The sequence below is a fragment of the Mizuhopecten yessoensis genome, unplaced genomic scaffold (assembly GCF_002113885.1).
Source record: "Mizuhopecten yessoensis strain PY_sf001 unplaced genomic scaffold, ASM211388v2 scaffold7645, whole genome shotgun sequence".
In the NCBI taxonomy this organism is placed as follows: Eukaryota; Metazoa; Mollusca; class Bivalvia; order Pectinida; family Pectinidae; genus Mizuhopecten; species Mizuhopecten yessoensis.
The window spans coordinates 17033-38825 of NW_018407151.1; the positions used below are offsets into that span (position 1 = coordinate 17033).

At 35.4% G+C, this 21793-nt stretch overlaps 1 protein-coding gene across 2 annotated transcripts in view; it reads left to right on the forward strand.

Annotated features, from left to right (window-relative positions):
• Nucleotides 1-1108: 1108 nt before the first annotated feature.
• LOC110454043 (solute carrier family 23 member 1-like) overlaps nt 1109-21793 on the forward strand; it is a 73338-nt gene continuing 52653 nt past the window's right edge. The window contains exon 1 of one of the 2 annotated variants that reach the window (XM_021503374.1): nt 1109-1328. The gene's annotated coding sequence lies outside the window, so the exon portion shown is untranslated. Of the gene's footprint in view, nt 1329-21572; nt 21791-21793 lie in introns of those variants that run through there. The other variant, XM_021503373.1, reaches the window with a different exon arrangement.

Below are 21793 nucleotides of genomic sequence, written 5' to 3' on the forward strand. Positions count from 1 at the left end.
CACATTGTACTTTGTTACATACAACACTGAACTTTATCACATACCACATTGTACTTTGTTACGTATCACACTGTACTTTGTTACATACCGCACTGTATTTTGTTACATATCACACTGTATTTTGTTTCGTATCACATTGTACTTTGCACATACCACACTGTACTTTGTTACAGACAACACTGTATTTGGTTACATATCACACTGTACTTTGTTACGTATCACACTGTACTTTGTTACATACCACGCTGTACTTTGTTACAGACAACACTGTATTTTGTTTCATATCACACTGTACTTTGTTACACATCACACTGTACTTTGTTACATACCACACTGTACTTTGTTACATACAACACTGTACTTTATTATATATCACACTGTACTTTGTTACATACCACACTGTACTTTGTTACATATCACACTGTACTTTCTTACTTACCGCACTGTACTTTGTTACAGACAACACTGTACTTTGTTACCTTCCACACTTCTTTGTCATATATCACACTGTACTTTGTTACATACAACACTGTACTTTATTATATATCACACTGTATCACATAATCGGTCATTTTCGACTTCATGAAATGTAAATATTTCAACTTGATACTTTGTTACCTTCCACACTTCTTTGTCATATATCACACTGTACTTTGTTACATACAACACTGTACTTTGTTTTGACATTTTCTTGTGACGTAGTACACATGTTTCTACTTCTACTACATATATATATCCTAAACTGGATTAGAAACGTACCATTCAATTATTTTTTACTCTTTTATACGTACCACATCGTGCTCTCACAGATACATTCCAATATACGTACTAAAATCTGTTAAGTAGTCAAAGTAGTGAGAAAGAAATTGACATACATAAAAACTTTTTCCTCCCAGCCTCCTGATGTACATGTATGTGTATTTGTGTTGAATTTTGAATGAATATTGTGATATTAAAAGGTGGCGATTGGAATAGGGCTACATTATCACATGCTCTAACGCCCATGTGCATTGTATGCCTAAACCATATCATATATAGTAGCGACAAATGTACATGCATTTGACTGGGTAGACCATATTTCAAGGGAGTAAGTGTCAAACAAGATTAAATGTTCTTGACAAGGGGAGTCTGAAATCCTGACGGATGTTTTGCAGAAAGCAAAATGACTGATGTTGGGCGTATGCGTGCCCTAGTAAACTGAAATCTTGGATTTGATACTGTTCTGCTCTATTGATGGTGACAGGAGTAATCTCAAGTAAGTGGTGGTTTACCTACGTGTAGGAGTGAGGAGGACCTCGTCAGAAAGTTTCACCGCCCAAGGATCAGAGGTTATTAATGTATTATACAGGATACCCAGTGTGCATTACACGTGCAATGTTTGCATGTGTATTGTACGAGGGAAAAGTTCGGACGAAATAGCCATGTGGTACATTCAGCTGTTTACTTTGGCTTTCTACATCAATTTACGTAATTTATAAATAGGTGCTTCATTACTTTGCATGTGTAATGAGAATCAACGATATTCAGACCGCGATGTGTGTGGGAAACGGGAGCGGAGATATTTAGCCACATTTGTTTTAATCTTTGGGATTAGATGCAATGACAATATATATGTTTAAACAGCTATAGAAATACACTTACACATGTACGATTGTTGGTACGTGCCATTTCGTCAGCAACCTTTACAGAGTACGTGTGCGGTGGGTGGGTTCTACATACCATACAGACTAAATAACAGGGTACGAGTGAGTACAATTCTGTCTGTCAGCAGTTCCCATAATAATAATTTGTCTAGCTTCCACACAATCTAAAATTACTATGAGGCCGTTCGTATGAAATATGTTGTTCCCGTTAAGCGTAAACATCGCTTTACACGTTCACCTACATTTAGATTATATACATGTACTTGTTTTCTAACGCGTTCAATGTGAACTCGTTAAAACTTCAACTGTACTTATCAAAATGATTTACACAGCCTATCATATTAAACCTGCGCTTACGCATTGATATCGCGTTAAAGGCATCGGGTAACAAAATTGACCTGACATGATATACTAACCGAATCGTTATATTTTTTATTACAGCTAGAACTAGCTTTCACATTATCAGTAATACAAATCATCTCTGCAAAAGTTTCATTTCGAGATTAAAAATCGTGGCTCTGATTACCCGAAAGAAAAAAGTAATCGCTGTTTGTTACAAAGGATCCCCCCTCCCCCNAGCCACTCATAAACAGTATAAAATGCAATTCATTTGACAGTTTCACGCGTTTAAAATATTTTTCATCAAAGTTTACGTGTGGAGTATGTTCATTTCACGTTTATCGTGATAAAGAAGGACTTAAACGCGCCGAAGTGTGTCTAATGCACTTTATATCTCGTTTTGTGACAGGAACTACATTTCCTGTTTGACAATACCTGAATAATATTTGTTCTCGAGTTCAACAAACATATATCATGCATATTATAAATTTCATTTATAAAGAACAAGGTTTTTCTTAATGATGGAAGCGCCCAGAGGGTCTTCATGTGGGAGGAAATCGGAATTCCGTTTCACGTCCGACCGTGATATCGAACCCCTGTCTTGATAATAGGCGAGAACGCTACTAAACTGTTATGATATACAGTTGATGATACTAGCGTCATTGATACATACTAGAAAACAAAATTGACTTATGAGTTCCTTAGTAAATTTACCATGCTTGTTTACATACAGTAGATTTACATAGAAAACATTAACTATGCAGGCAAGCTAACCATTCTTGTTCATTAATAATTTCAACCACAGAGTTAAATTAACCATGTGTTTTTCACATATATACTCCGATATTTGATTGACATGGTAACCGGTTGATATGTTGTGTGTTCCTTCCCCTATATCGTGTTAGTTAGTATCCGTGAGGTGATAAAGTGTTCACTTTAGTAGCACCTCACTGATATCTACAGAGACTAATAGGAAACGGAAACGCCTATGTACCAGCTTTTCATCATATGATCTTAAAGGTACTTCCTTTAATTGTTTAAAATAATGATATGCTACCCAAACCTTTGTCATTTAACTTGTTAAAGGAGTCATTTAAGCTCCCTTAGACAATCTGCACCAGTTTCCTGCAGTTGAATTTTTTTTTATCAGATTTTAAGTTAGAAATACCGCGACCCTGTTCATGAAGCCATCCACCTTATGTCACCTACTTGTATCACAGAGTGTTTGATGCACGCATGGCATACAACTTCACGTTTGCTGACACGATTATCTGTATTGGTTGTATCAAAACGTTGTGGCACCTTTTCCTGCAAAACAGCAACTTGGAGAATTTCGTGCGTTTGACATCCATTTTATAGTAATACCTGCAACCTCGACATCAGCTTCTGAAGATTGTTCATTGATTTTCTTACTCACTTTGACAGGTCGGAAACAGCTTTATAAACTGTAGTTGCCTGCAGCTGACTGCGCACGGACCCTGACCTTTAAGGCCAGGGGATGTTTCAATGACACATATATTCATTGCAGATTTTGATTTGTAATTCAATGTGTTAGAAAGACACGAAACATGCGTCTATGGTTTAATCAACTTGAGAAGTCGACTCTTTCATATCAAATTCTCTTTTATTGAAACGCCGAATGTGAATAATATCCCACCGCTGCCACCAAATGTGACTGGTTTGTCTTTTGTTGTCTTAATTATAAAACAATGCACTAGATTCTATTTACAGTTTATTTACATCTTATATACATATATACAGATACATGTCCATACGTTCACCGCAACACTTTCACTGCTCAGATGTTGTCACTCCAACGTTCGTACCACAACTCCCAATAGTTACGTCCTCTCTCGTGCACGTCACAAAATTAAACTCACGCACAACCTGTCATATCTCCACTGTAACACACACCACCCTTTGTTCTCACGAAACTGACCGTTCTCAATCAACATTTTTCCTAACGGTCCGAGCTTTAATTGACAACTTAATAATATCTCCAGAACCAAGTAATATGTCTATACATTTAAATTGCACGCCTAATCTTAAACAAATAAACAATTACAGACTCTTCGCAGACATCTACTGATACGTACAGCTGCGGCTGACACAACTCATTAATTAGAACCATTGACCACTCTGACCCCTACTGGCCAACTCGACTCTCCTCCTACTCTCAAAGATGACACTTTTTCACATTTACATAGATGTACTCTACCATGAGGGTAAGTTAACCATTATTGTTTAATCGATACCACACACCATGGAGGTAAGTTAACCATTATTGTTTACATAGATACCCTCCATCACAGGTGTAAGTTAACCATTACTGTTTCATAGATGCCACACACCATGGAGGTAAGTGAACCATTATTGTTTACATAGATGTACTCTGTCATTGGGGTAAGTTAACCATTATTGTTTACATAGATGCCACACACCATGGAGGTAAGTAAACCATTATTGTTTACATTGATGTACTCTGCCATTGGGGTAAGTTAACCATTATTGTTTACATAGATGCACTCTACCATTGGGTTTCACGAGCAATATCGGTTTAAAACAAGGGGAAAATTTATCGCCATTTTTATTTTCGATCTACTTGAATGATCTAGAGGAGTTCCTGTCTAATAATGAGGTGAAATGTCTCAAAGATATTGATAATCTTAGTCAAAATTGTATTGGAATGTACCTAAAATTGTTTATTTTGTTATATGCGGATGACACTGTTGTACTGGCAGAATCGCCCGAGGGTCTACAGAAAGCTTTAGATGTCTTCGGCGATTATTGTAAAATATGGAAATTACATGTTAATACAAATAAATCTAAAATAGTTGTATTTTCAAAACGAAAATCGAAAATCAATAGTACATTTATGCTTTGCGGAGAGGAAATTGAAATTGTAGATTCTTATCCGTACCTTGGGTTATTGTTTAACTATACTGGAAACTTTTGTAAGGCGAAAAAGAAACTAGCTGAACAAGCCCAGAAAGCATTATTTGCTTTATATAGGAAAATCAGAAATATCAATTTACCAGTAGACCTACAGTTTGAACTTTTTGATACATTAATATTGCCTATACTGTTATACGCGTCAGAGATATGGGGATTCGAAAATATTACCCTCTTGGAAACGATACATTTGAAATTTATAAAAAAAGTTCTCAATTTAAGGAAATCTACGCCTAATTATATGGTATATGGAGAATCGGGACGTTTTCCTTTAGAAAATACTATTAAAAATAGAATGATTTTATTTTGGCACAAACTAATAACAGAAAATGGTAAAGTATCGAGTCAGTTATATAATATTATACATGCAATGCACGAAACGGGCGCATTTCACTCGAAGTGGCTAAATTTTATCAAAACTACACTAAATGATCTAGGGTTGACATATATCTGGACATCTCAAAAAGTGACTACTCTAGAACGACAAAAACTTAAACATATTATAACACAAACGCTTAATGACCAGTTTATTCAAAAGTGGTATGCCGATATCGAAAAAAGTAGTAGAGGACAAAATTATCTATTATTTAAATCTAATTTTGGTTTTGAAAATTACTTAACTCAATTAAACAAGAGGGATCGTGTTGTGTTTTGCAAATTTCGCTCGTCAAACTTTCCGCTGCCCCTGGAAACTGGCCGTTGGATGGGAATTCCTCGAGAGGAAAGAGAATGTACTTTTTGTAATAGAAATGAAACAGGAGATGAATTTCATTATTTGTTTAAATGTCAACAAGAATCCATACGCCAGATTAGGGAAAAATTTATTCCAAAATATTATTACACCAATCCAAATGTTGATAAAATGAAAGGAATGTTCACAATATGTAACAAACAATTAATCAAAAGGGTTAGTACATTTCTTGTAAAACTGCAAATAATTATAAAAAAATAACAATTGAAATAAATCAGTATGTCAAAAATACTATACTTTGCATTATGATTATGGCAGTGAAGATAATTTGCTGTGAAAATTGAGTATCCAATACATATATGACTAATGCTGATAAATCTGGTCATATATATTCTTCTGTGTCACATGCATGAACTAATGCGGAATCTGTTCATGTGTAATCTACTCTCACTCGTGTGAACTAATGCTGAATCTGTTCACATGTAATCTACATGTGTGAAATAATGCTAAATCTGTCCTTGTATAATACTACTGTTTCACATGTATGAAATGAGGATGTGTAATCTTACTGTTTCACATGTATGAAATAATTATGTGTAAACTTACTGTTTCACATGTAAGAAAATAATGTTGAATCTGTCATGTATAACCTTACTGTTACTTTGTAACAATACATCTGATACATATGTACATCAAACAATGTGAAATATTGCTGAATCTATCTATGAAATATTGCTGAATCTATCTATGAAATATTGCTGAATCTATCTATGAAATATTGCTGAATCTATCTAAGAAATATTGCTGAATCTATCTATGAAATATTGCTGAATCTGTCTATGAAATAATGCTGAATCTGTCTATGAAATAATGCTTAATCTGTCCATGTGTAATCTACTCTCTCTGTCATGTTTTATTTGATTGATGTTATTTTGTTTGACCTCTTGTTACACACTTTGTGTGTCAGAGCGTAATAAAAATAATCTTGAAAAAAATCTTGAAATCTTGGTAAGTTAACCATTGTTGTTTACATAGATGTACTCTGCCATTGGGGTAAGTTAACCATTATTGTTTACATAGATGCCACACACCATGGAGGTAAGTAAACCATTATTGTTTACATAAATGTACTCTGCCATAGGGGTAAGCTAACCATTATTGTTTACATAGATGCACTCTACCATTGGGGTAAGTTAACCATTATTGTTTCATAGATGCCACACACCATGCAGGTAAGTAAACCATTATTGTTGAAATAGATGTACTCTGCCATAGGGGTAAGTTAACCATGATTGATTACAAAGATATCCTCCATCACGGAGGTAAGTAAACCATGCTTAGTTACACAGATAATATAACTGTTACAAAAATGTTACAAAATAACTTTACCCTTCCTTTGTTAGTAAACCGTGCTTGTTCTCATAAATTTATATAGATAACATCAACTATGCAGGCAAGATAACCATGCTTTTTCACATACATGCCCCAGGACATTTTTCGATTAAAATTTACATTTTGATGATTGACATGGTAACCGACGGATAAGTTGTGTGTTCCGTGAGGTGATAATGGGTTCACTTTAGCAGTGCCTCGCTGATATCTACTTACACTAATAGGAAAAGGAAACGACATTGTACCAGTTTTTCATCAATGATCTAAAAATTCTTTCCTTTTATTGTTTGAAATTTTGATACACAGTGAACTACAATTTAATACACATGTATTTAGATGTGCTGAACCCACTCAATTATGCATTAATCGATTTTGGCATTCCAAAACTGATTTAGGAACACCTCGACACATTTCACACGATTTTCATTAGTAATAGATTTCTACACAACGCTATTTATACATGCCAATGGAATGAGAGTAAACGGCAATATATAGCTCTTAACATACACACTTAACATACCAAACATAATGTAGGTATGCCCCGAAACATTACACTCATTTCCATATATGTTAAAAGTATCCGTGCGAATTAATTGAGGAAAAATAAAACCTTTTATATACATTATATCGGTTCTAATTATAAAAGGGGGGGGGGGGGGGGGGGAATCGGTCATTTTCGACTTCATGAAATGTAAATATTTCAACTTGAATTAATTCGCCAATTTATGTTATGTACATCTTTTTGGAAAATTGAGGTTGTCTTTTCTGGTGCAGATTATTTTCGATGCGCATGCGTAGATGCCCTTCCATAGCAACAATATTGCATTGCTATGCAGAAATAGCCAAAATATGGTGTTTTTGGACAGTTAAAAAAAAAAATCTTTTCTACGAACGAACACTAGTAAGACATTGTTTATGCATTATTTATTTGTGTGGTGTCGGCGGGTACTTTCACAATTGAAGAGATTTTAATTAATTTGCTTAAAAATGACCAAAGGATGGTGGCTGAAAGTCGGATGCATGTCTGAATAAAAGATAACAGCTGTGTGGCCTTTTTACCAAATGTACCATAGTAATTACATATGAATGAATAAAGCAACCCTCAACCCCATCCTTTTCGACCCCCGCTTATTGAGATTGTGTTAAGATACTCATAAATACAATTTGGTAAGATAAGTGTATGATTCTAATGTGTATTAAGGCACAAAAGGGGAACAGTTTTTGACATAATTAAGACATTTAAAACAAGGTCACAGTGACCTATTTATCAACTATGTGCTACTTTTTCAGTCATTTTTATTATTTGCAGCTTAAATGTTACACAATACATCAAAATGATGAAAAACTTAAAAAATAATAACATGTCGTTTTGGCATAACTCCAAGGTATGTAGATAGCCACAATCAATAGCACACAACAGACGATATTCAAACATTTTTCTATGAATAATGCGGGTGTAATCCTCTCTTTGTTATGCCATACCTCTAATACTAGTTTTTGTATGACTTTGAAATTTCATTTTTGCGTACTTCTTTTATTCAAGATTACGAATGTAAATAATATTAAATCCCTGACGATGCCAGAAATGACCCTTAACGCCCTTGGTCCTTTGTGCTAGTTTATATGTACATAAGGTAGTCAGGGTTTTCTATTGAAGTGGACTTATTCAATTAAGGTGATTGCTGACCAGAGACTTTATTGTTATGGTTCTTCATTAACCAATTTTGTAGATGGTTAAATTTCAGGTGTTAATTAAACATATTATATATCAAAGTGACAAGGAAAAGGGAGTGTGTAAAAATAATAGTGCCAGTATTTTGTCTCGAAAGCAGAAATACTAGTTACCTTGTAAGCGAAGTATGCGTATTGTACAATTTATAAAACTTTACAAAATTCCCAATCTGTGAAAGATTCAAACAAATTGCATATATAGGGTATATAAAGGATGGTGAAGATAGAATTTAAATTGAAAGCAAAACTTTTATTTTCTAAAGATGAAACTATGTGTTTAACGAAGTAAAATTAATAAATTAAAAGAAAAAAATATATATTTTGAAGTTGGAACTACATGTACTTTAAAAGAAGGATGGTGACGAAATTGTACGAAATGCATATATACACAAATTGAAATAGATTTCATTTGACACATGCAATTGGAGAATTAACTGTTTTCTTTTCTTTGCAATGTACATTATGGCTTTTATATACAATATCATGTATTTTATATTATTACAACAGCTGAATGATAAGCATCTTCTCCCTGAAGTAAGAACAAATCACTTCCTCTGTACCATTCATGGTCAGTTGTTCCTTCTCCATGATTCCCTTATGTGTCAAAGAAGTAAATCGAGATTTACAATTACTATCATCTATCATGTGGTATGAAACTTTCTTACTTGTCCTACATTTTGCTGTATGCAGGTCACCTTAGTCAGAAGATTCACTTACATCGATGCAGATAGTATCCTCTTTACTCCTGGCATATGTGCATAATATAATAATACCCACAAAAAAAGGCCACCATGTTGATTACTGTTCCTGTTTCGTATAATTAATTGGTTACCTGTCAAGATATATATGACAAGGAGGCACCAATTATTAACACCATTTGGGTATGTTTCTCACTTTTGCTTTCCAAACTCCGACAAGCAACTTATTACCAAAAACATGAAGTTGTTTCCACCTTTATGCAATTTCCTAAATTTTATGACAAGCCTGTTATTTCCACCATAAAAGCTTACCATCACCTATGGGTCCAATAAACAATCAAATTTGGGCAATACTGATAATTGTTTACGTAACACGAATGTATGTTCTACGTCTATTGGCTCTGGTCAGTTCTATCTCCTGGTTTTCGTCTTTGACCATTCTGTATAGGATAAATCTCGAGCAAACGTTGGTTAAGTGATTTGGAAGCACAGCCTGTCGAGGGCCGATAGGCCCGAGACAGGGTGCTTCCAAATCACTTTTTTTATCCTTCTTAAAAACTATCATATCCCAATTGGACCCCTAAACCTGGTATAGGTGGACAGTTGGATAATCAGTGAATGGGATTGTTTACCTGTGTTGTCCACACCTGTAAAATGCACTCACTGACACAAACACATATAACCCTAAGGCATTAGTAAATGCGATGGTATCCAAATGGGATCCAAATGGGATTGATATGAGCTGAGGTGTTCCGAGTACAAAGGTACCTGTCAGATATTTCCAAGGTCTTTTCGCGTACTGCTGCCAATATGTTCAGTTCAGCTGACGATGTTTTTATTACGCAATCGACATTTACTAGTAAACGACCAGAATCCGATAGAGAGGTTGTACGAAGCCGAGGTTCCGGAACAACTGATATGTGAAAAAAACGGACATCGTTCGGATGCGGTCCGCGCGTACAAACACACCGGTGCGGAACAGGAGCAAGTAGCCTGCTCTGTTATACAAGGCACGAAACGGAAAACGTCTGGTCACAGTGAGGACACAGGTATCGGTGGCAACAGCAATTCGTGCATCAAAATTCGTAAAGGGGATATGTTAGTGGAAATCCCTGTTTGAATATGTATTGTGAAGTACGTAAAGCGGATGTGTTTGTGAAAACTGGAAACTTCGGCTAAGTGCATACAACGGCTGACTACCGTTTACCACCAGGTATTAAAGTTGGAATTAAAATTACATTTACTATCTTTCGTATTTATTTGTTATCGTTTTCTTTGTTTATCTGTTTTTGTGTCTACAACCCCTATTCAACAGATGGGCATTCTGGGTACGTTTGATATGACCCTGTGTGACCTGTTGGATAAGGGATGATCCATTCATTAAATATCCAACCGCTAGCCGTTGGATAGTATGAACAGGTCACTACTTATCCAACAGTCACTCAACTTATCCAACGCCTAGCGGTTGAATAGGTGAACTCGTCACAATAGGTGACGTAATCGAAAGTTTCTAAGTGTTGCGATACATCTTTCGATTCCAGACTCTTTATGTCTGTTCTTGTTTTTCTTGTTATTAGAGATAAACTCCCGTTCCAGTTGAACATGTAACGTATAAAGATAAAAGCTGGGGGATGTTACGATTCCCAAACGATGGGAGTCCATCATGAACCAAAGTTCGAACGGCAACACCATAACATAACAGCATGCCCTTTGGCTGCATTCGAATTGTCTAAGGATATACAGCATCTCCTAGCGTCTCACTGAGTTGTGCTGTCCTTCGACAATACTGGCCAGTCACAATTTGTACATTTATTTCATAATGCTGAATGGTGTCTTTTGTACTAATTACACTTTTCTCCGAGAAAACAGGCATGCTGCTTGCTTTACAAATGGGTAGATTTTATAGAAGTCAGGTCGTGTTATGTGTGGTGCTAATGAAACAATATAATTGGAGTTTGCCCAATGCCTACCATCCTCGATACTTCAGCGTTTACGCTCACTTACGCTCTCAGCATCCCTGGAATATGTCATGGCAAAACTGACAGCACGCGGCTTGCTATTTGATTGGTTTCAGGTTAAAACAATTCCAGACCTATTGCTAGGCTGAAAGCGATACATGTCATTTCAAGATTAGAGAGAAGCGACACCCGACTTCAAAGCCTGTTCATTTTACCGTTACGTTACCGTGGGATTATTGCGTTGTACATCAAACCGATCATACAAGTCGTGTCTTATCCACAAGGTGGCGCACACTGAGCCCTCGATTTTGTCATGACATATTCCAGTGGTGCAGAGAGCTTAAGTAAGCGTAACGAATGGGTTATCGAGTGTGATTGCCTACCAAATCCATTCATGGATGCATACTAATATTTGAAACCATGCAAGTCTCATTCTTAGTTTTGAATGATATCATTTTACTACCTTTACATTCACAGATATAGATAGCACACATCATCTAACAATCAGATGTATGATAAAAAAACACCTTAAAATGTTGCAAAGTACATGAACAGTTCCACAACCGACTACCAACACACACCGGAGGTAATAATGCCCAATTAAATAAAGAGGTATGGCGGAAAACTGCCCGTATTTCCCTAAGTCGGCATTTATGAAAACGGGAAAACAAATTAAGGAATAAAACATTTCGTGTATCAAAAAAGCATGCAAAAGATATAGAACCAATTGAATATGATTTTTTAAACTGCTGAGAAATTAGGTATTGCTAATATAATACTGCAAATATAGCCATATACACTATATCTATGAAAGTGATGGGGTTTCCCGGACTTAAAAAATACTTTCAACACTTTCCCATCTGAGGACCAACTTTTAAATAAACATTTTGTGACCGTGGTGTAATATGCAAAAACAAATCGTATTACGGAAAAGTGGTCCTCCTATTTTGTTTTTCAGATCGATGGAAAATGTTGTTTACATTTTAATAACATACCTATTGATTTATCAGTTTTGTTAGTAATAATTTCGTTACTATTTATTGCGACATGCGGATTATCGCCCGAGACCGGATACTTTCTCAGAACTCATTCTGAATGCTACACATTTACCGAACGCAGATAGTAGTGATGAAAATTAAATCCGTTCAAAACTGTTTCGTATAGATTGCACGATCTTGTATTTCATATAAGCGTATAATTTGTTATAAATCAATATAAAAAACGTGAAATAAGCATTGTGTTGAGCCTTTATCGTTAAACGCATGTATTCATACCCATGGCCTTAAATTCGTCTGTTTACAATAATCTATTCTTAGACACAGGATTCCGATATAGCTACGTATACCTGTATAGAAAATACCTGAGGACGCTAGCGTAACATAACGTTGGGGAAATAGGCATAGCAACCCGCCATACCTCTTTACATGTATTTTCAAACTTGTGTATCTTGATTTGGAGATAAATTGCAGTATACTTATTTATATAGTTTTGAATGCAGGATCAGATAAAGTTCGTTCATACATTCGAACTCATTTGGCGTAATGCCATATGTCATCCTCGATTGATCATCCATCTGCAATAATAATAGGCACATGACGGCGTCAAAGATACCACGAGTTATTGCAGATGAGATACTGATCATTTCAATATGCGAGTTCATTGTGTATGGTCTGTAAATGAAAAACCTATACACTGTAGGATCGGCGGTTCTATATTTGAAAGGGGTCGTCACACACACACACACACACACACACAACCCCCCACACGCACGCAATCACGCACACACACACACACACACACACGCACGCACGCAAAAAAAATCAAAACTTTATTTTTTATGATTTGATCCTTACTGAAAACATTCCTGTCTGGTGTGTAATTATGTGGTGTTTTTTGGTGTTTACTTTCGACTTTTAAATGCTATTTTACTCTTGATTGTCGACGCCATTGTATAACCTTTCTTATCTTTTTAGTATCTATATACATGTATCCTTCTATACTTGTCCCACCCAGGAGGCCAGTACACATATCGGTTCTTGTTCGGGTTGCGAAACCCTGAATGGATTTGACAATAAAGTGTTGCGCCCTCTCTAACATTAATATTTCTGTGTTTGTTAGATTCCAAAGTTCACAGCCGTACAAGGCTGAAGCATACACTTAAGTTTTAATTATTTTACCTGTAGTTAGAGGGTTTAAAGCACTAGGATGACAACCAGAACGAACTAGACTCATTGTTCCACTACGAAGCTTATTACATGCACGAAGTGTGCGTTCCATACTATTGAATTTATTATTTAACATTACTCCAACATGCGTTACGTTGTCAACTTCCGGAAGGGGGCAACTATAAAGATGAAAGATCCTTTTTGCATCAACTTTATTTCTCCTTGGAAATGTTAATGCTACTTTTGTTGAAGAAAAAATAAATCTCCATGTTTTGCTGTAGTTCTCGCATAACTGTAACATATGTTGTAAATCAGTACGCTTAGTACTCACTAGACAGATGTCATCTGCTTGGGTTGGAATATTCACTCTTAAATCTGCAATAATTGCCCCTTTCTGACATTGTTCAACCATATTTAACAAATCATTAATGAATACTATGTACATTTTTGCCGACAAGGTGCTCACTTGTAAGATTCCCGTCTCCATCACAATCCATCTGGATAGAATGCCATTACTCACTACACAACTAGTTACATTTGTATAAATTGCTTTCAATTCGATAAATTCTTGACAATTTTGTTTTAAAATGTGGCGAGAAAATATTTACCGTACAATGAAAAAAAAATACTTTGTTCCCTTGACCTATTCATAATATTTTAGTAATCACTAATAAAAGGTAAACAATAAAACATTTATCAATCATCAATCTGGGATAGAATTTATAAAACCAATCGCCGATCAATTATCTTTCATCGATAAATAATCAATCAGAACTGGTCAATAATCAACCTCATCAATTTATGCTCAATATTTAATCAATAATAGAAAAAAAACCAATTAACAATTCGTCACCATTTAATAATTAACTAAGGTGAGTTTACATGCGTAATTTGGTAGGAAAAGAATGAGGTTTGCTTTGATGACGGTCATGTGTAGGATAATCCTAAAAAAAAATCCGTCTCTGATTATCTCAGGCATCAAAGCTATAAATAGAACCCAGTAAAAAATAACCCAAAAAAAACATGGTTCTATCGCGTTTTAGAAAACGATACAAAACAGACAAAAACTAAAAGACGCTACGAATATAGACAAAAACTACTTACAATTATAATACATGGAACAAAGGTTTTCTCTCCATTAACTTTATACTGAAAGATTTACTTTTGGTAATAAACTATACCGTCTACCTGTAACCGCGGTCTACCTGTAAACTAGCAAATTCCTTCACTTGGACATCACTATACCGTTAGCATTAATAATACATCTATTACGTTTTTCGTCTGAGCATATTTTGAACGAACAAATAAAACACACATTATTATAAGAATAGTTCACACTATAGTCCAACACTGCCTTTCCCAGAGTTACATACAGAGGAGAGAAAATGCAAACGAAGTATATCCAACTGTGTATGTTTCAAAATGTATTACACGTACAATTATACTTTACTCTTTATAAAATATAATTTGTTTTATTAGTTTAATATATCTAGAAAAAGATAGCACTGCCTACTAATTGCCTTAAATATCTGCACGTACAATTGACCTTCGCTATACGGGTGATTCTATTCCTGTAATCCGTTATTCCATACAGTCTTGTGCTGATAAATTTTGGCACCAAGTACCGATGAAATATATGGCCTACACAACAAGTACCGATAAAATATATGGCCTACACAACAAGGAACGATAAATTATATGGCCTACACACCAAGTACCGATAAATTATATGGCCTACACTACAAGTACCGATAAATGATATGGCCTACACAACAATTACCGATAAATGTTATGACCTACACAACAAGTACTGATACATTCTATGGCCTACACAATAAGTACCGACACATTCTATGGCCTACACAACAAGTACAGATAAAGGTTATGACCTACACAACAAGTTCCGATACATTCCATGGCCTACACAACAAGAACCTACACAACAAGTACAGATAAAATATATGGCCTACACAACAAGGAACGATAAATTATATGGCCTACACAAAAATTACCGATAAAAGTTATGACCTACACAACAAGTACTGATACATTCTATGGCCTACACAACAAGTACAGATCAATTATATGGCCTACACAACAAGTACCGATAAATTATATGGCCTACACAACAAGTACAGATAAAGGTTATGACCTACACAACAAGTACCGATACATTCTATGGCCTACACAACAAGTACCGATAAAATATATGGCCTACACAACAAGTACAGATCAATTATATGGCCTACACAACAAGTACCGATAAAGGTTATGACCTACACAACAAGTACCGATAAATTCCATGGCCTATACAACAAGTACCGATAAAATATATGGCCTACACAACAAGTACCGATAAATGATATGGCCTACACAACAACGAAGTACCGATAACTTATATGGCCTACACAACAAGTACCGATACATTATATGGCCTACACAACAATTACCGATAAATGTTATGACCTACACAACAAGTACCGATAAATTATATGGCCTACACAACAAGTACAGATACATTCTATGGCTTACACAACCAGTACCGATAAATGTTATGACCTACACAACAAGTACCGATACATTCTATGGCCTACACAACAAGAACCGATAAATTATATGTCCTACACAACAAGTACCGATAAATTATATGGCCTTCACAACAAGTACCGATACATTATATGGCCTACACAACAAGTACAGATAACCTATATGGCCTACACAATAAGTACCGACACATTCTATGGCCTACACAACAAGTACCGATACATTCTATGGCCTACACAGCAAGTACCGATACATTCTATGGCCTACACAACAAGTACCGACACATTATATGGCCTACACAACAAGTACCGATACATTCTATGGTCTACACAACAAGTACCGATAAATTATATGGCCTACACAACAAGTACCGATAAAGGTTATGACCTACACAACAAGTACCGATACATTCCATGGCCTACACAACAATTACCGATAAATGTTATGACCTACACAACAAGTACCGATAAATTCCATGGCCTACACAACAAGTAACGATAAATTATATGGCCTACACACCAAGTACCGATACATTCTATGGCATACACAACAAGTACAGATACATTTTATGGCTTACACAACAAGTACCGATAAAGGTTATGACCTACACACCTGCCGTATTCGTGTCTCTAGTGAGTCACAACAACGAAGTACCGATAAATGATATGGCCTACACAACAAGTACCGATACATTCTATGGCCTACACAACAAGTACAGATACATTTTATGGCTTACACAACAAGTACCGATAAATGTTATGACCTACACAACAAGTACCGATACATTCTATGGCCTACACAACAAGAACCGATAAATTATATGGCCTACACAACAAGTACCGATAAATTATATGGCCTTCACACCAAGTACCGATACAATCTATGGCCTACACAACAAGTACATATAACCTATATGGCCTACACAATAAGTACCGACATATTCTATGGCCTACACAATAAGTACCGATAAGTTATATGGCCTACACAACAAGTACCGATAACTTATATGGCCTACACAACAAGTACCGATACATTATATGGCCTACACAACAAGTACCGATACATTCTATGGCCTACACAACAAGTACAGATAACCTATATGGCCTACACAATAAGTACCGACACATTCTATGGCCTACACAACAAGTACAGATAAATTTTATGGCTTACACAACAAGTACCGATAAATGTTATGACCTACACAACAAGTACCGATAAATTATATGGCCTACACAACAAGTACCGATACATTCTATGGCCTACACAACAAGTACCGATACATTCTATGGTCTACACAACAAGTACCGACACATTATATGGCCTACACAATATGCTATTAACAACTAGGTCTGCCTTTAAATTAAGAAAACTCGGCAAGTGAAATTGACCAGAACCACCCCCATACTTTAAAACTTGATAATGAACACTAGTAATGATCAGCTGCACTTAAAATCCTTGCTGTTCCCATCACTGCCAACTATTGCATGATTCAGATACAGCGGATCCCATAAATATCAGTGACCTTTCGAACTCGTGTACACAAGCTTAGTGACATCTGGCGGCGGGAAACACATATGTGATACGTTGCGTCCCGTGTTACCGAAAGTGTAAAAAACACAGACACCACATATATGTATATATATCAAATAGTTTACTATAATATTACATGTAAGCTGTGGGATATCAAGTATCAGGTATTTTGTAAAATACAATGTAGTTATAGTAACTATAAAATTAATCGCATTATCAATGTTGGGGACCAGTTTACCAAGCGTACAATGGAGGAAGGGTGCTGAGTACAATACCAGGTACAGGTACCTGCCGTATTCGTGTCTCTAGTGAGTGTAAGGGAAGACAACCATGGGTAGAGATTCGCGGTTTTATAGCTATTGAAATGAAATTCGTGAAACAATGGCAAGCCAAAGATTGTTGACGTCATATCAAGGTTCACAACCGTTGATAAAATTATGACATCTTGGGCGTCTTCTCTCTGTCAATTTTAATAAAAATAAAAATTTCACTCAGTAATAAAACTGGAAACGCCGAATTGGCAGTTATCATCAGATACATTTTGGTTATTTCCAAGTAGTGTAAGTTATCAAGACATTTTGCTATAATGAGTGTTTTTTTCTGTTGTCAATGTATTGTGTTACCAAAAATGAGGGTTAGACAGATCGACAAGAATGAAATATATATATATAAGTTCCAGTATATGGGATAGAAAAAATGGTATAGAGTTTCTGCTACCCGATGATGTAGAATTTTAGCCAATCAAAATTGATCGTAGCCAATCTAAGAACAGTAAATTCTTGCAACCATCTCTTTGAAGTCGGAATGCTGTGTACGTGACAAATGACTGAGCCTTTGTGTATATTCATTTTATTTCAGGGTTGAGGCTAATTTCATTATTTTTTGTCATTGCCATAATCAGTCGAGCCTTGTCACCGGTTGGTCATGACGTAAATGCAGTGACATATTGTCAGGGACAATCATTAAATGTACAATGGGGTTTTTTAAGCACATTTTTGCAGGTTATCCGTGCGCTTATCATTGATTGAGAACAAAATGGGGAAACAATAAAACCTTTCTACCATCTGATGTAGAATTAATTGGAATCGGAAACACATCAAGCCTGTTAGACTGGGTACCAGCCCCTAAGTTTTCATGAAGAATTTCTCGACTGCATTTTACTACTAGCTTATCTCCCCCATAGTTTAGAACCTAGAATCAGACATCCAAGTGATCAAAATCTTAAGGGTTATTTTTTCTAAAAACATAAACATCGAATTTTATATTCTAGAGACGGGGCTAGTCTACATACTTGTGTTTACACTATCAAGTGGGACCTTACTGTAAATACTTCAAAGACCAAGACTGTTGTTTTTAGAAATGGGGGAAGATTAAAAGATAATGAAAAATGGGAATACGATGGGTGTGTGTTTGAGATAGTGAATGAATTCAACTATCTTGGAATCTTATTGAATTATAATGGGAAATTTACACAAACACAGAAAAAAATATCTGAACAACGAAGAAAAGCATTGTTTGCATTATTGGGTGTATGTAAAAAACAGTATTTTAATATTGAGACTCAATTAGCAGTGTTTGATACTTATGTCAGTAGTATAGTCAACTGTATATTTTTGTAAAAAGTTGCTAGGTGTGCGCAAATCCACTCCGAATATGATGGTATATTTCGAATTAGGCCGTTATCCATTGCATGTAACAAGGAAACTAAAAATATGTAAATATTGGTTTAAATTGCTCAATACCGAAAACTGTATTTTGAAATCCTGTTATGAAAATATGCTGCTAATCAAGGATCCATGAGTCGGTGAAATAAAAAATGAATTGTATCGTTTAGGCTTAGGATATATCTGGGACGCTCACAATGGAAACAATTTCACGTTTTTTAATTATTAAGGCAAGATTTTTTGACATTTTTAATCTAGAGGGATATAGTTTAATTACAGGTATGTCTAAAGGTATATGCTTTACAGAGAATTAAACAGTACAATTTTATTACAATCGTATCTAACAAAATCAGTTAATATCGGTTATATGAAAGAAATTGCTCGACTTAGGCTGTCAGCTCACAAAATAAACATTGAATCTTGGCGTTATGTTGGCACTGTTAGAACTAATAGATTATGTACAAAGTGTAATCTTAATGACATAGAAGACGAGTTTCATTTTTTTTAGTTTGCACAAAATATACAGATATAAGACGGACGTATTTAGAATGTTACTATAGAAATAACCCTGGTGTATATAAGCTTGTTCAATTACTTAATACACAGAATATTAAAGAATTATGTAATCTTGGAAAGTATCTGATAGCGGCAAATATGTATATGTGTATTGTTCATTCTCCTGTGACCAATGTGGTTTTTTGTACATATATAAATATCCTGTTTATTATATGTTTACACTGATAAGTCGAAAGACTTAAAGTTAATAAAGAACTATGTTACCCTCAGATTCCCGGATACTGTAGTACAAACAATCAACTCCAATCGTGTGGTACTATTTTGTATTAGACTTGAAGGTAAGCGTAGACGTGTACCTAGCTCAGAGGCTTACAATGGAACTGTCTTGTTACATACAGGATACTCTCAATATACCTCAATTGTGCCTCCTTTTGTCCGTAGAGGTCATCAATTAAGCTTATCTGAAATAAATCAAACGTATTTTAAATGAATGTGGTATGAGTTACCTATGGAATGTCCAATATACTTCAGAATGTAATATCACATGGCTAAAGCATGTTTTTAAACAAAGATTGTACGACCAGTATTTACAAAAATGGCAGAGTGATGTACACACTTTATCAAAAGCTACATGTTATAGGATTTTTAAAAATAATTGTCATTTTGAAAATTACTCAGATATTTTAAGTGATACAGATAGAGTTACATTTTGTAAATTTAAGACTACTTATCACAAATTCATTGTTGAAACCGGCAGATGGCATAATATAGAGTATAATGAAAGAAAATGTCCACACTGTAACAGTCAGCAAATTGGTGACGAATTCAATTACTTGCTTCAGTGCCCGTCACTATCTCGGTTTCGAATTTTATATATAGATAAATATTTTTGGACGAGACCAAATGTAATTAAGTTTTATGAATTGATGAATACTACTAATATAAAAACACTGAAGAAACTTTGTACTTTTATTAGAATAATCAATAACAATATTTGACCTCCTCGATATAAATGTGTTTATATTATGAAACAGTACTGTGTACTACCGACTACGAACACTACAATTACTATATATTATATTGTAAATATGTTTCTCTATACATCGTATTGTGAAAGAGAATAACGTTGAATTGAATTGAATTGAATTGACATATGTAAACGGCCACCAAGCCAGGTGCCCTGACAGCTATACAATTTATATCTCCCTGCCCTGGGTAACAAGACAGACTATAATTGAAAGATAACTGAAACAGCAATTAATTTACCACTTGACTTTCAGGTCATTATTTCACTCTTAACAAACTAGAACTAGAACTAGACCCCAAGTTCTACAGTTGAAGGTAGAATGTCACATTCCCGACCTACACTTGTACACAAGGTATTTCGACTCAATCAGTAATCAAAACATGTACAGTGTATCATACATACATTGTATATAATGAGTAAATGAATGAGGCGATTAATCTCGTTTGACAGTTTTTTTTAATCAAGTTGTTACTCTAATCGCACGTGTGAAGAACGTGTCGGGGGTGGGGGTGGGGGGNNNNGGGGAGATAATCGTCACATGTTAGCAACTTTCCATCAGAGGTGGGAGTGCTGTTACTACATAAACAGATGTATAGAACGAGAAAAGTCTATCATTTAGACAAGCATGCAGCTTCCAACAACGGAGCTAGGTCGGATGATTAATGTATCACTTGACTTTCACTGGGTCATCTGTGACAAGATAAGTACGGAAGTAGCTACGTACACAGTGATCGGAACAGGCCCGTAATAACTTCAGATCACTTCCGTTTGATTTTGTAAACAGTAATTCATGGTTAATTGAAAGTTTGATGTGGAGTGAAAGTTTGAACCCGGATTATTCGCCTGTTTATAGCAAGATACAGCCTCGTGTATTTAATTTAAATAGAAAAAAACTGTATTTGGCAACTCGCTATCTACGCGTCCGGCACTTTCCTTTACGGTG